Here is a 13,091-nt window from a genome sequence, read left to right as displayed (position 1 = left end):
ATCTTTTTCTTTCACTTTTATGCTTCTGGCATACTCTCTGTATAAAACAAGACTATAAATCAAAGAACAAGCTCATGTATGAGGTGCAATGGAGGGCAAACATATCTGAAAGCTATTACAGGTAGATCAAGGACACTCATATTATGTTCCTCATCCAAATAATAATATAAAACCTATTTGAGTCCTTTCGGGATTTCAAACTTAGAAAATAAAATAACACAGTTTATTCCTGCTGAAGAGACATTCTGCTATGAGTCCTCAGACTGCTGTTAAACAAAATACTAGAGTTACTATAAGCTGAACTCTGAAGCTCACTGACCTATTTCATTTATTCTCTCAAATTGGTTCATTCCATACATCATCAGAGAATCTGAATCCCAGGTTCTCTTTCTGAAATCCCCATCTAAGATTTGTGTTACTGTCTCACACTCTCACAGAGCCTCTCTCTTCCACTCGGGCTGGTGCTGACTGCCTTGTTGGCAAGTGTCATTACCTCGTCACACTAGAAGATGATACAGTAAGACTATTTTGCAACAGCTTTGAAATTGTTTCTCTGTATACAGGAACCTCTATCTCAGAGAACTTCTTCCAAGTACAATGCCTTTTCTTCAAAATTGCCCGAACTGTGCAACTCTGTCTTGTACAAGAAAATAACTGTAAATAAATAAATAAATAGTAGCAGAATTGTTGATCAAGAAATGTGCAACATCTCCATCAGATTTTCAAGCATGTCCTTTGAATTGTGGAGACTGGTCATTCCTTTTAAATGTCCATATCCAAAAAGATTTGAAAATTAAACTGGAACAGAATTAATTTATTTGCAAGCATCCTTGAGAGAATGAGAGATTGCTGCAGGTGTGATCTCTGAAGTGTCTACCTATTTTTCATTTATGTCACTTCCATCCAGATGTCTGTATACACCACTAGTATACAGTGTAAGCAAGCTCCATTTGCAGGACAGTATTTGAGTTCTTGGCCTTCTTGGCATTTGCTATCACTATGCTTTGCCACAGCTGTCAGATTAGTCAGGGTTGTGTGTTGTTTGATTTTTTTTTTTTTTCTGTTTTATCTGAGTAGGCTTTATTCCCAGATTTGGGATAAAAGTGATAGCATTTTGCTTGACCATCCCATTCCAAGCATTAAATACTGTGACTTCAGGCTTGGATGCTCTAATGGCGTGCTAAAACTGTCCAATTTTCATTGCCTGCCCTCCCCTCTGCCCACACATGCACAGACATAGTACACCACTGGAATACAATGCTGAGGTGATGCCAATGCGTGAAGGCTTTAACTGAGACTGTGTTTAGCTGCTAGTGGTTGGAAGCTACAGTGAAAACAAATGTGGGCTTTTTGTTGTTGTTGTTAAGATTTTTCCCTTGAGTAATAGTGAGGTATTGAACTCTCACATTTTTGTGATAAGAAATTACCAAACAATACTGACATTCAAATGAAACAAAAAAATTCCATCTTCTAGGAGGTTTCATCAGACAGGATGACTTTAAATAAAGTGCTTGCACCATTTGGTATTTTATTTACCCCATTTTGATAGTTGTATAGTACAGTAAATCTGTTGAGTAGGAGTATCCATAGATCACATCACAAGGTAGTGCAGTTTTGTACCTCCCGTGCTGTACTGATTTTGTTGTTACCACCTATGGTCAGGCTATCTAAATGGTCCAGCTTAGGCAATAAATAATTACTTTATGCACTCTATTGTTTGACTCTGCTGGCTCAAAAGCTTACAAAAGTTTTCATCAAACATGTCTTCTATATGAGCAGCTAAAACATCAGTGTTGGAGAGCTGCTCCTTCTCACCTCAGTAATTAGAGCTCATTTCAAAGTTACTTTAGTTTTAAGATTTTCTTAAATCAGAAGCAATGCATCTCTAATACATCTGTTCTAGAGACAGAAGTCAGGGTGCCCAGTACAGGCACCATTATCTGCAAAATATTTCTTCCCTTTCTGTCATTTTGCCACATGAAACTTGTATTAGAAAATTGTGATGGATTTTGGGCCTCCAGGAAAGAGTTATCAAAAAACTGGGAAGTATTCAATGAAGGATCATTAAAATGGTTAGGAGATTGTGGAATATGAGCGGTGAAATGAGTCTGATTAAGTTGCTTAGCTTAATCTGGAGAAAACTAAAAAGGACAGTGTTGATCAAATCACTGTCTTCCAAAATACAGATAAGATGGAGTCAGGCTACTTTCAGAGGAATGCAGTTAAAGAATAAGCAGCAAATGATGAAAGGTGCAACTCAGATATTTTGATTTAAGAAAAACAACTTTTATGTAAGGGCGGGTGAATATTGGAGCAGGATGGCTAGAGATGCTTTGAAATCTCTGGACTCAGAGATGCTCAGTACTCAGCTGGTCAAAGTGCTCTTCTACTCTTATTTTGCCCTCTTTTGTGCTGGGGTTTGCATCAGAAGACACCCACCTTTCCAACTCAAGTTACTCTAAGAGTGCATAAATGTACTGGAATTATCTACAGTGCTTTAACAGTCACAATATCTGTGGAGGATCCTGTAATCCAGAAAGGCAATGGAGAAGCACATTAACATTTCATGCTTATTTTCCTTTTCTTTGGAATTCCCCAGAGCACTGTCATGTGCTACTTGTAGCATCAGAACAAAGCAGTGCATCTTTTGGCACATGTATCATTTCATAAACAAAGAAACTAAATTGTTTGGATTCAGTGGAAAGCCAGGAGGACATTAACATGACCACGCAAAACAGTGAGAGGAGTAAAAGTTCTGAAAGAGCCCCTTAATTGCAGCTCAATTACTTATTTCAGTGAATATTTTGAAAACAAGTGTTGATTCCAAAAAATCCAAAAAGCAATTGGGAGCTTCTTTGCAAATTCTGACCTCTGCTAATGTGAAAATATTCTCTAAAGCTTCATGATGACCTCAGTTATCTGTCATTCTGACTCCTTTCAGATATAAACTGGACACATTTTTTTTCCTTCTCGCACAAGCCAGTATCATAGAATCACAGAATATGTTTGATTTGAACAGACCTCAAAGATCATCCAGTCCAACCGTCAACCCAGCACTGAAGGGTCAACACTAAACCATGACCCAGTGTGACAGGCCCATGAGCAGCTTCAACACCCACCACCACCCTGGGCAGACCATTCCAATGTTTGATAACCCCTTCAGTGAAGAAATATTTTCTAATTTTCAGCCTAAACCTTGTCACAGCTTGTAACCATTGCCTTTAGTCCTGTTGCTTGTCATCAAGGAGAGGAGGCTGGCTCTCTTCTTTCTCCAACCTCCTTTCAGGTAATTGTACAGAGTAATCAGGTCTCCCCTCAGCCTTCTCTTCTCTAGACAGAATAACCCCATTTCTCTCACATGCCCCTCATAGGCCATGTGCTCCAGGCCCTTAATGTGCCTCATTGTCCTTTTCTGGACACACTCCAGTACCTCAGTATCCTTCCTCTAGTGGGGGCCCCAGAACTGAACACAGTACTCAAGGTGTGGCCTCACCAGTGCTCAGTACATTGCCTACTTGTTGCTGTGGGCCACAGGGATTCTAATACAAGCCAGGATGCCATTGTCTTTCTTGGACACCTGTGCACAACTGCTGACATTCAGTCAACTAGCAACTAAGGTTCTCCTTATCTCCACCCAGCTACTAGGAATGCAATATGTATGTGAAGAGTGAAAAAGGATCACATGATGATAAATTAAAATCACCTTAGAATGTGTCATTCCCATGCATAAATCCAGAGCTTCTTCAAGAGACTGTAATTTTATTTACCACAGCTTACAACTAGCAGTGGCCTATTGCTTTATATTTGAACCATGTCATGCTTAGTAGATCATAAGCTATACCATCTGATGCCCTTTTCTTCTCGCTGTTCTAAATTGATGGCAAAGGTTGCATTTGACTGTTCTTCATTGATCACCCAGTAAGCAGTAGTCAGGCATCTGAATTTTTGTTTCTATGTATGCACCTCTCTTTTTTTTTAATGGTAACGATGCAGCAAACTGTATTGCAGTTGTGGCACAAAGTCTCTCATCACATCAGTAGACTGCAACTAGCTCACTCCTAACCATTCCTTTTAGTTCAGTCCATCTTCTGTCTCTCCAGATATTAGGCTATTTTTTCACTGTTTTGGGCTGAAGAGTTTTACCCAGTCTGCAGGCTTATCTTTAGCCTCTCCTGCTGGAAGACCATTCTTTTTCTCTTGTCCTCTGGCTATGAGGACTACCATTGTGTTTTCCCTTCTGTAATGGTCTTTAAAATACAGCTCTTTCTTCCTTGTAACACTACCTCTACTCTCCCTACACAGTTTTATTAGGCAACCTATGTGGGAAAGATGGGAAGGGATATGGAGGAGTGAACTGCTTATCTCTTCTCTTCTCAGACTGGCTTAAATTAACAGGGTTTAAATTTGAGGTCTTAAAAATACAAGGCTTTAAAAATTCCCCTGGGAAATTTAAGAAAACCTACAGAGGTTTAGCTGAATCTTAAGATTAATGGCCTACATATTTTTTTTAACTAAGCTGTTTATTGTCTGGAACTTGACTTATTTTTGTGAAACTAGAGAGAAAAAAGGAAGATAAAGGCAGGAAAAACCATGAGTGTTTATAGGTAGGTGAAAGAAATTTATATATGTGTATATAGCTAAGCAGACAAACATACCTATACCTTTCTACAGACACAAGCAAGTTGATCTGTATTTTAGTGTAAACCAATAGAGGCATTTGAGAGACTAATTTTGGGCTGACCATTTGTTTGTTTCTGTTCATTGTGTTTTGAAAAAGCTGAAATCCTAATCCCAACCAAAACCTACATGAAGCACAGCAGACATAATATACTAGTACAGTATAAAATACCTCTGTCATTGTATGGCTGCTGCAGAGATAAAGACACTTTAACAATTAAGTGAGTTAAAATACTCTTTTCTAGAAGTTCAGATTTTGTGATACTAGACTCCACACAGGGACCATTCAGTCCAAATCCATCCTTTTTTTTTCTTTCTTTTCTGTATTTTGTGCAAAAAAGCAATTCAAATGCTAAATTTGCTTTTTATCTGGTCCAATAACAATGTAAAATGGATGAAGCCTAATAAAATAACACAGAGTTAAAGGCAAGTGAATTCTTAGCTTCACTATCTTTTACCTGGATTTGATAAATGACATTGCCTGCATGGTAGACAGTATGAGTTGTCATATTTTTCTAAGATCTTGTCTAGTGGAAAAGTTAATGTATTTTTTTTTCCTCCCTCTGAATTTCTCAGTGTAGTAATTGCTATGCATGTTTAAATTTTATTTTATTTTATTCTTTGAGATGAGAACCTTTAAGTTGTTCTGTCAGGATGTCCTTTGATGCCAGCTGCATGTCAAATTTGTGGACGCACACTTTGGTTGGAGACTCTATTCATACTTTGCACATTAACAAATGAATCATCTAGAAACCATATTATCAAATTTTCTATGACAGCCCCAAATTAATTTACTCGACATTAGCTTTTTTCTTTTTTTTTTCAAAGCTCAAATGATTTTTTTCCTTTAATCTACCCATTTTCCGTGAACGAAGGATGTAAAGAATTCAGATTTACTGACTTTTCATTAATTTTTTTCCCTGTCTCTAACTTCTTACTAGATATTATGCAAAAGGTATTTTAGTCCTGTATTAACATTTATATTCGGGGAATTTTTAATTTTGGATACTTCTAATGATTAAAAATATAAGTTCAAAAATATGAATGGAACCATGGTATTTTAAAAGTTTTTTTCTTTTCTTTTTGGACTGTGTAACTTTTTTTCTAAATAAAGTTTCAATAAAGAAATTAATTTAACTTTGTTTTGGTTTTGAGGAAATAATGTTATCCATATATTTTTTGGGGAAGAATACAGGGAAGCTAAAGGAATTGTGCAACACAGAAAGTGAAGGAATGCATGGGGTTTTCTCTAGAATAGTAATTTCCTTCACAGTAGTTCTTGTGGTGCTCTGTTTTTCACTGGTGACCAAAACCATATTAATTACACACCAATGTTTTAACTGTTGTTGAGCAGCGCTAACACAGCTTTAAGGCCTTTCCTGTTGGTTACACTGTGCTGTTAACGAGTAGGCTGAGGGTGTGCAAGAAGCTGGGAGGAAATAAAGCTGAGGTAGTTGACCCCAGCTGACCAAACAGATATCCTGTACCATTTCATATTGTGTTCAGGAACAGAAGATAGGGAATGAAGGAGAAAGGAGAGGATATTTGGAGTTATGGCATTCCCCTGTCCCCCCCAAAAAACAATGAACCAACCAACCAAAAAAACCTGTTATGAGTGAGGTTGGATACCTGACTGTCAACGAGAAGCAGTGAGTGAATTCCCCATTTTGATTTGAATGCATGCACAACTTTAGCTTTACCTATCAAACTTTGTCACAACCCATGAGTTGGCTTGCATTGTCTTCTCTGAGTGGATTACTAGACTTCTTGTAAGAACAGTTTTGTTTCACATAAGGCTAAAAATATATATTTTTAAAAAATGATTATTCTCTAAGGGATTGTGACCTACTTCCTTGCACTTGCTGGGAGGACTTCAGCTTGAGGACTTGAACAATGCCCTTCATTTCTCCTGTTCTCTCTCTGAGGGTTTGGTCATTCTCCAGGCTTACAGTCTTTTGTTCTAAAAGTTTTGAGTCTGACTTGTAGCACATGCTTTATAGAAAACATGAATGGATACTCATTCATGAATACAAATTTTGCTTCCTGACAGCACCAGTAGAGAAAATGGTCCACAAAAGCAGTCAGTATGGAATATTCTGGTAAAGCAGCTACTTGCTGGGGTCAGATAGAAAATGTAGCAATAAGAATGAGGTCAGTGATGTAGAAGAGTGAAATCAAAAGTGGGCAGTGAACCTAGAACCATTACTACATGTAAGGTTAAGACTCGTTCTCACATATGCCCTGCAGAAGTACAAAAAGCTAAGAGTGATTGTAACTTGCTGAGGGAAAACAGTTTGATATACATGAGCGTCCCTTCCTAACTGCAGTTATGTCTACATAACACTTCAGCTGCGGGTAAAGCCAGCTGACACCACTGTTTCTCCAAGGTATAATATTTTAATTGCACACATGACTAGAAGTGGGAATTAACCTACATAAGTGTGAGATAGTTGAAAAAACTAACAGGAAAACTCACACACACCACTTCTTTTTTTGCTCAGAGACTGGATCTTTTTCCTTTAACACACTAAGCCACCATCGTTATGTCATGTGGGACTGCTCTTCTGAGTATGTTGAAGAAAATTTGCTTTGTGTTTAATTGCTGGTTTTTTCTCTGTGTTTCTTTTGCAACAACACTTTACTAAGACATACTGCCTGAAGTTCCCTGTGCATATTTGATTTAAACTTTAGTATTATAAAGAAATCAATTACTATTACTATTCTAATCAGTTTGTGGTGTCTATCTGATACCTTTGGAGTCATATAGTTCCAAGATAGCTTCTTTTTCTCTACTATAAGTCAATCTTCCTTCATAACTTATGCACTCAGACTCTTAATCATTTTTCATGGCCTTTTCTGCAGCTTTTCATTATCAGCAATGCCTTTCCTACAACGAGAGGAGTTGAATCAGCTGATACTCATTAGATATGCTGTCCCCTCAAAATACCAAATATTCCTGCGGTATTTGGAGGAATTTCAGTTAATGTGATGTGAGGAGGTGAAAGTGAGCGAGACAGACATCTAATCTTCAAAAGCATCACTTGGTTTGCAGTGACTTTGAGTATCAATTTACATAGTTGTGAATCAGCTGTCATGATTGGTTGTGTCTTGTGCTGGCTCCATGTGTGACCATGTCCCTTTCTAAACTTTTCCCTCAATATTACATTACAGAAGGGAGTAAATTCTGCATTTGCTTGGTATGCAGTGATGTGAGCTGATGGAATGCATTTAGTCTCTCCTCTCCTCCCGTTCACTGTGCTAGGAGATGGATGGAGCACTCATATCAGCTTCTACAGATGCTGATTGGTCTGTTTGCCCGTGTGTTTACTTGGTAAGTAAATGAGATCTTGATTTAGCCCTGAATTTCTTTTGTCAGTAAAATCAGCACTAACAATATGAGGTCAAATTCTGATGACTTTAAAAGAGCTGTGCAACAGGTAAATTAATAGGGAATTTAGCTTAAGGAGACCAGAAATACACAATATTCCTAATGTAGTCTCATTACTGCCCTATTTAACGGAAAAAGACACTGATTATATATACAATGTAAATCCCAAGGCCTTTTCTGCTTCTGCCAAATACTGTAGAGAGGGATTTACTGTGTTATCCATTATCACTTCCAAGTCTATTCTTGGTTTGTATTGTGCTTCATTTTAGGCTATAGTCTCTGTGGATAGTTTAGATCCTCCCTTCTCTCATTACTTTATGCTTCTCTGTGCTGAACTGCATAAGCCAATTATCAGACCATAAACCTCATCTATCCAAAACATTTTGAATGTGTATGCGCTGTGCCTTTGTGGCTGCTGCCCTCCTCCTATTTTGTGCCATTATCAAACAAAGGCATATTTTAAATATTGTCATACACGCCCCCCCAGCCCCTTTCAAAGTCATTCTTAATTAGATAATGATTAATTAGATGTTTGTAAAGTGCTTTGAAAAAACAAAGTGCTATAGAAGTGCAAAGTATTATTATTAATATGCATCATTGTCAGTGTTATTAATACTGAGCTTTGCTGCAGCAACCCTGTCATTACTGTTTGCCATCCTGAATTTCCCGTTCCTTTCCAGCACAAACCATTTCCTCTTTACAAGACAGCTTTTAATCCAATTCAGCGCATTTACCCCTTTTAATGTGCTCTGTGACTTGGTAAAAAAAATCTCTCTGTAGTGTCATGTGGCACCAGGAGCAGTTGTGAAATGCAGACAGATTATATGACCATCCTTTTCCCCTGCATTAACAATTCAGCAATGTGTTCAAAGAACTCAAGCCAAATTGGCACACATGCTTTCCTTTTTAAGAATCCATGTAGTATCACCCTTTCCAGGGGGTCATACTATATTGTGAGTACCCCTGTTGTGCAGAAAAAAATACGGAGAGCAAGACTGCTGACCTCGTCAGATGAAGCTCGGCAGGAATGCAGAAGATTGTCTTGGTTAGTTTCAGACAGTGAATTAAAAGAGGGGAAAAAGAGAAGATGCATTTAAAAGGGACAAGGCACTTTTCCATGATAATGCCCTGTTTCACTCCAAGGCATCATCTAGCTCAAAGTTTGCAGAGGTGTTGAGTTTTTGTAGTTTTTGCTGTTTGGTGGTTTTTCTTTTTTTTTAATCTACTAAAAGGCAGTAAAACAGTGCTAAGCCTAAAGCTATCTAAACTGTAAGTAGCCTTTTCAGATGAAAATTATGCCTTCAGTTAACACAACTGATGCAAATACACTCACTTGGCAGTCTCTACACATCTACATCTGTTACAACAGCATGAGATCTGCTTGCCTGTTGGTCAGAGCCTTGCTCCAACATACAGGTTCCCGGCAATTATAAGTTTACATGGGCAGACTTGAAAACACTGTGGAAAAATTCACTTTTCTTCAGGAAGTCCCTTCACTGTGCCAACTGAACAACATTGGCAACATATGCCAGCTACAGTCAATTACACTAGCTTACACTAATATGACATGCAGAAATAAAGGCAGGCAAAGAGTCCATGGCTCTTACTGGCTGCCAAAAAGAAAAGCTCTATTGCCCTAGGTGTTGCAATGACCATAAAGATCACACTGGGGTATAAGCATTAGAACCAGATGGAAAGAAGAAATATTGAAATGGTTAATAAAAGAAATTGCAAATTGGAACTTGTCCAAAGAAATAGCTGACAATCTACCATCCCAGAGCTCTGTGTTAGTCAGCAGCAGCCCTATAGTGCAGGGGAGTGGAAAACAAGATCTATAGTCAATAATCTTTATGTCTAAGAAAAGACCACGAATGGGACTGCACATAATGCAGTTATAGCTTTACCTAACAGGTCAGCCATCTGACTCCTAGTCTACAGTCAAAGCTGAGACAAAAATCAACAGGAACCACCCCCTGTAGCTACATGATCCAAAGCCAATAAAGCTGGGTACATTTTCTGGAATGAAAGGTTTTCTGGTTTTATACTGCTGACCTTCCTAAAGCTAAATATATAATCAGTGATTCTATTGTTCCTTTTGTTTGTCGTAGTACATGTCAGTCCTGCAGAACTGAGTCTTTGTTCCCTATATTTAATAGTCATATTAACACTACATGGCCTTTTAAAAGACATTTTTAAAGATACATGTTTGTGAAAATGACCTACAGATGTTAAAGATGTCTCTGCTCACTGCAGGAGTGTTGGAATAGATGACATTTAGAGGTCCCTTTCAACTCAAATGATTACATGATTCTGTTATCTCATGGTAGAAACAAGCTCCAAATGAATTTGTAGATATCAACCTGAGATCAATCTGCAGGAAGCAAAATCAGTGCATAGGATACAACTCCAAATCACATACTCATATCTTCACCAGTTTCTCATTATAACATTCAAGGGGGGGAGTCTGGTCTAGGTTGCCAATTTTCATATGTGTTTTGTTCTCATTGCAGTTTAAAAAGAAAGTCCCAGCTTCCAAATAAACAGAAAATATTGTTTTAAAGACTAACTAGTTGTGCAGGGTTTCAAAAAGACATACCTATTATATTTTACACTAGATAAATGGTGATGATGAAGCTAGCTGTGCTTTAAACCAATAAAGGCTGACTGAGTTCTGCTCTAAAACACACTTCCATATTTGTTTAAAAATTGCCACAGAGATGTAACACCTCACTGATGCCGATTGCAGGAGATTATGGTGCTTTCTTCTGGGAGCTCTACAGGAGCAAACACCACACAAGGAAATGTGCAGAGGTCAGTCATTGTATCTGTGAGTGTCACAGCAGCACAATCTAAGTCTCGGCCTTGGTCTTCCACTATAAAAAATTTATAAGAGAAAAGAGGGCGTTTAATGAAAAGAGAGTTTCAAGCTGTGGAGATCTTCAATAAAAACAGGTTTTATCTAGACTTCTATATAGTACCAAAAGACAACATTTTTAAAAAGTAGGTCTACGTTTGTGCATCAGCCTGAGTGGTTCAGCTTAGCCAACTTACAGAGGCCTTGCAACCTGCTGCCAAGACAGCTGTGAGTGAGGTGTGCCTGGAGCAGCAGAAAGTATCATGCAAACACAAATCTATCAGGGATCCCTTATAAATCAGGCTCCATATGTTTCCAGTTTTATTTCTTTCACTTTATAGGCTCTATTCCACTCTTTACCTACACAGGTAAAATCTACTACTACCCCCTCCTGGCCTTTTTGTATGCTCTCTTCATCATTTGTTTAATCAATCATTTCCCCGTTTACTTTAATGTTCTTCTCAGATATCCAATGGCATATTCCCATAACAGCTGTAGTTTATCACCTGAAATGAGGAAAATAAGGGGTGACTCCAGTTACAGAGGAGATGGGAGGAGGTAGCCTGTTAGTATCACATACAGAGCTAGAAGACAAATAGGAGCTGTTCTACCTATCCCTAGCATAAAATTGCTTTCTATTTGCACCCTGAGGCCACTGGGGCACCATAAAGGGACCAGAAGCAACCCAGAGAAAGTTCTTCAACAGATGTAGGCAATCTGTGCCAATGTACCTTGAAAGGAGAAAAGAGTCCTTGGCCCCATTTTATTCAATGTTTTAAATACAGTCTAGGGATCTATCATGTAAGATGCTTCTGTTTTGTTAAAACTACGGAGCCTACGAGCCCTGTTATAAATTTTGTCATCTGTTTACAAGAACACGAGGAAGTTCAGCCTTGAAGGAATTGGCATGGGGCAACTTGAGCTGAGTGTGAAAAACATGTTTAGGAGAATGTTAGAAGGTCTGTGTTCTGAGATGTCATGAATAGTAAAATCTCTCTTTGTGAGAGCAACTCAGCCCTACTTTTTATGATGATATTGACTGAAGCAGCTTTATTATTTTTTTTTAAAAACAAGCTCAGGAAATGTGCTAGAGAGTTATTGTGCATTTGTGTATCGCTTGCAGATTTTGCTGGCTGTCCCTAAACTTGCAGGTATATGACAGTTCAGCCTGAATGCCAAAGGTAATATGTAAGAGAAAATTTTAAGGTTCTTAACATGATGATGGATGGCTTTTCTGAATAGTCTTATCTTGCTGTATTTCCTTGAAGAAATAGTAAATAATATACTGTTCTTTTTTTTTTTTCCTCTCTGAACCCTCCCTTTTGTTCACTCCCTCCAAGTCCAACACAATATTTTTCCATTGAGACCAAACAAGTGAAAAACATAAAAGTCACTACTGCTTGAAAGTGTTTGAAATAATGTAAGGGATATGTTGCAAACGATCGGAGTGATGTTTTCATAGTAGGAAAATAAGTCTTGCATGTCCTACTTTGTAGCATGAGGTCATGTGGAAATACCCGAGGTTGCAAAGTCTGCAGGGGACAGGTGGTAAACTCTGAAAAGAAAAGGTGCCAAATTTGGGGCAGTTTTGTTCTTACTGCCTACAAGGAAATTCTCTCTCATGCATTAGCCTCTAATCAATGCCTCTATGCACCATATGGAAGAGTGCTAGCTGACAAAAAAATGTGATGAGAGTTAAATGCTCTGGAGAATCACATTCTAGTGCTTAAGCTTGGATCCTGTTTTTCTTTATTCATTTTTAGCAGTGTTAAAAGCAGTAATAGTATCTGTCTTAATATCAGCTATAGCTGTGGAAATTATTCTGCTATTTTGGGATTCATACCTTTAGGACCCTTTATTCAATAAAGCCTTTGAATTTACACCAGCATTTTGAAACTTAAAGCCGGAACTTAAAATCTAGACTTATCTCCTTAAATAATCAAAGAGTATGTGCCTTGATCTGTACCATTAAGTTTGGGTAAATTTTAAGGTCAGTGTGAATCAATTGAAATCAGTATCTTTAAAAGCAAGGTGATATCCTTATTTGAATAAAGTGAATTTAAGAAGTCATCATTAGTTCTTAATTTTTTTTTCCCTGGCTCATATTCAACAGCTACTCTTCAATTATTTCTTTCAGACATTAAAGAAAACATTCCTTCAGAAATAAGAATA

Source organism: Dryobates pubescens, chromosome 3, assembly GCF_014839835.1.
Source record: "Dryobates pubescens isolate bDryPub1 chromosome 3, bDryPub1.pri, whole genome shotgun sequence".
In the NCBI taxonomy this organism is placed as follows: Eukaryota; Metazoa; Chordata; class Aves; order Piciformes; family Picidae; genus Dryobates; species Dryobates pubescens.
The sequence above is the reverse complement of the archived record's forward strand: the minus strand, read 5'-3'. Positions refer to the sequence as shown.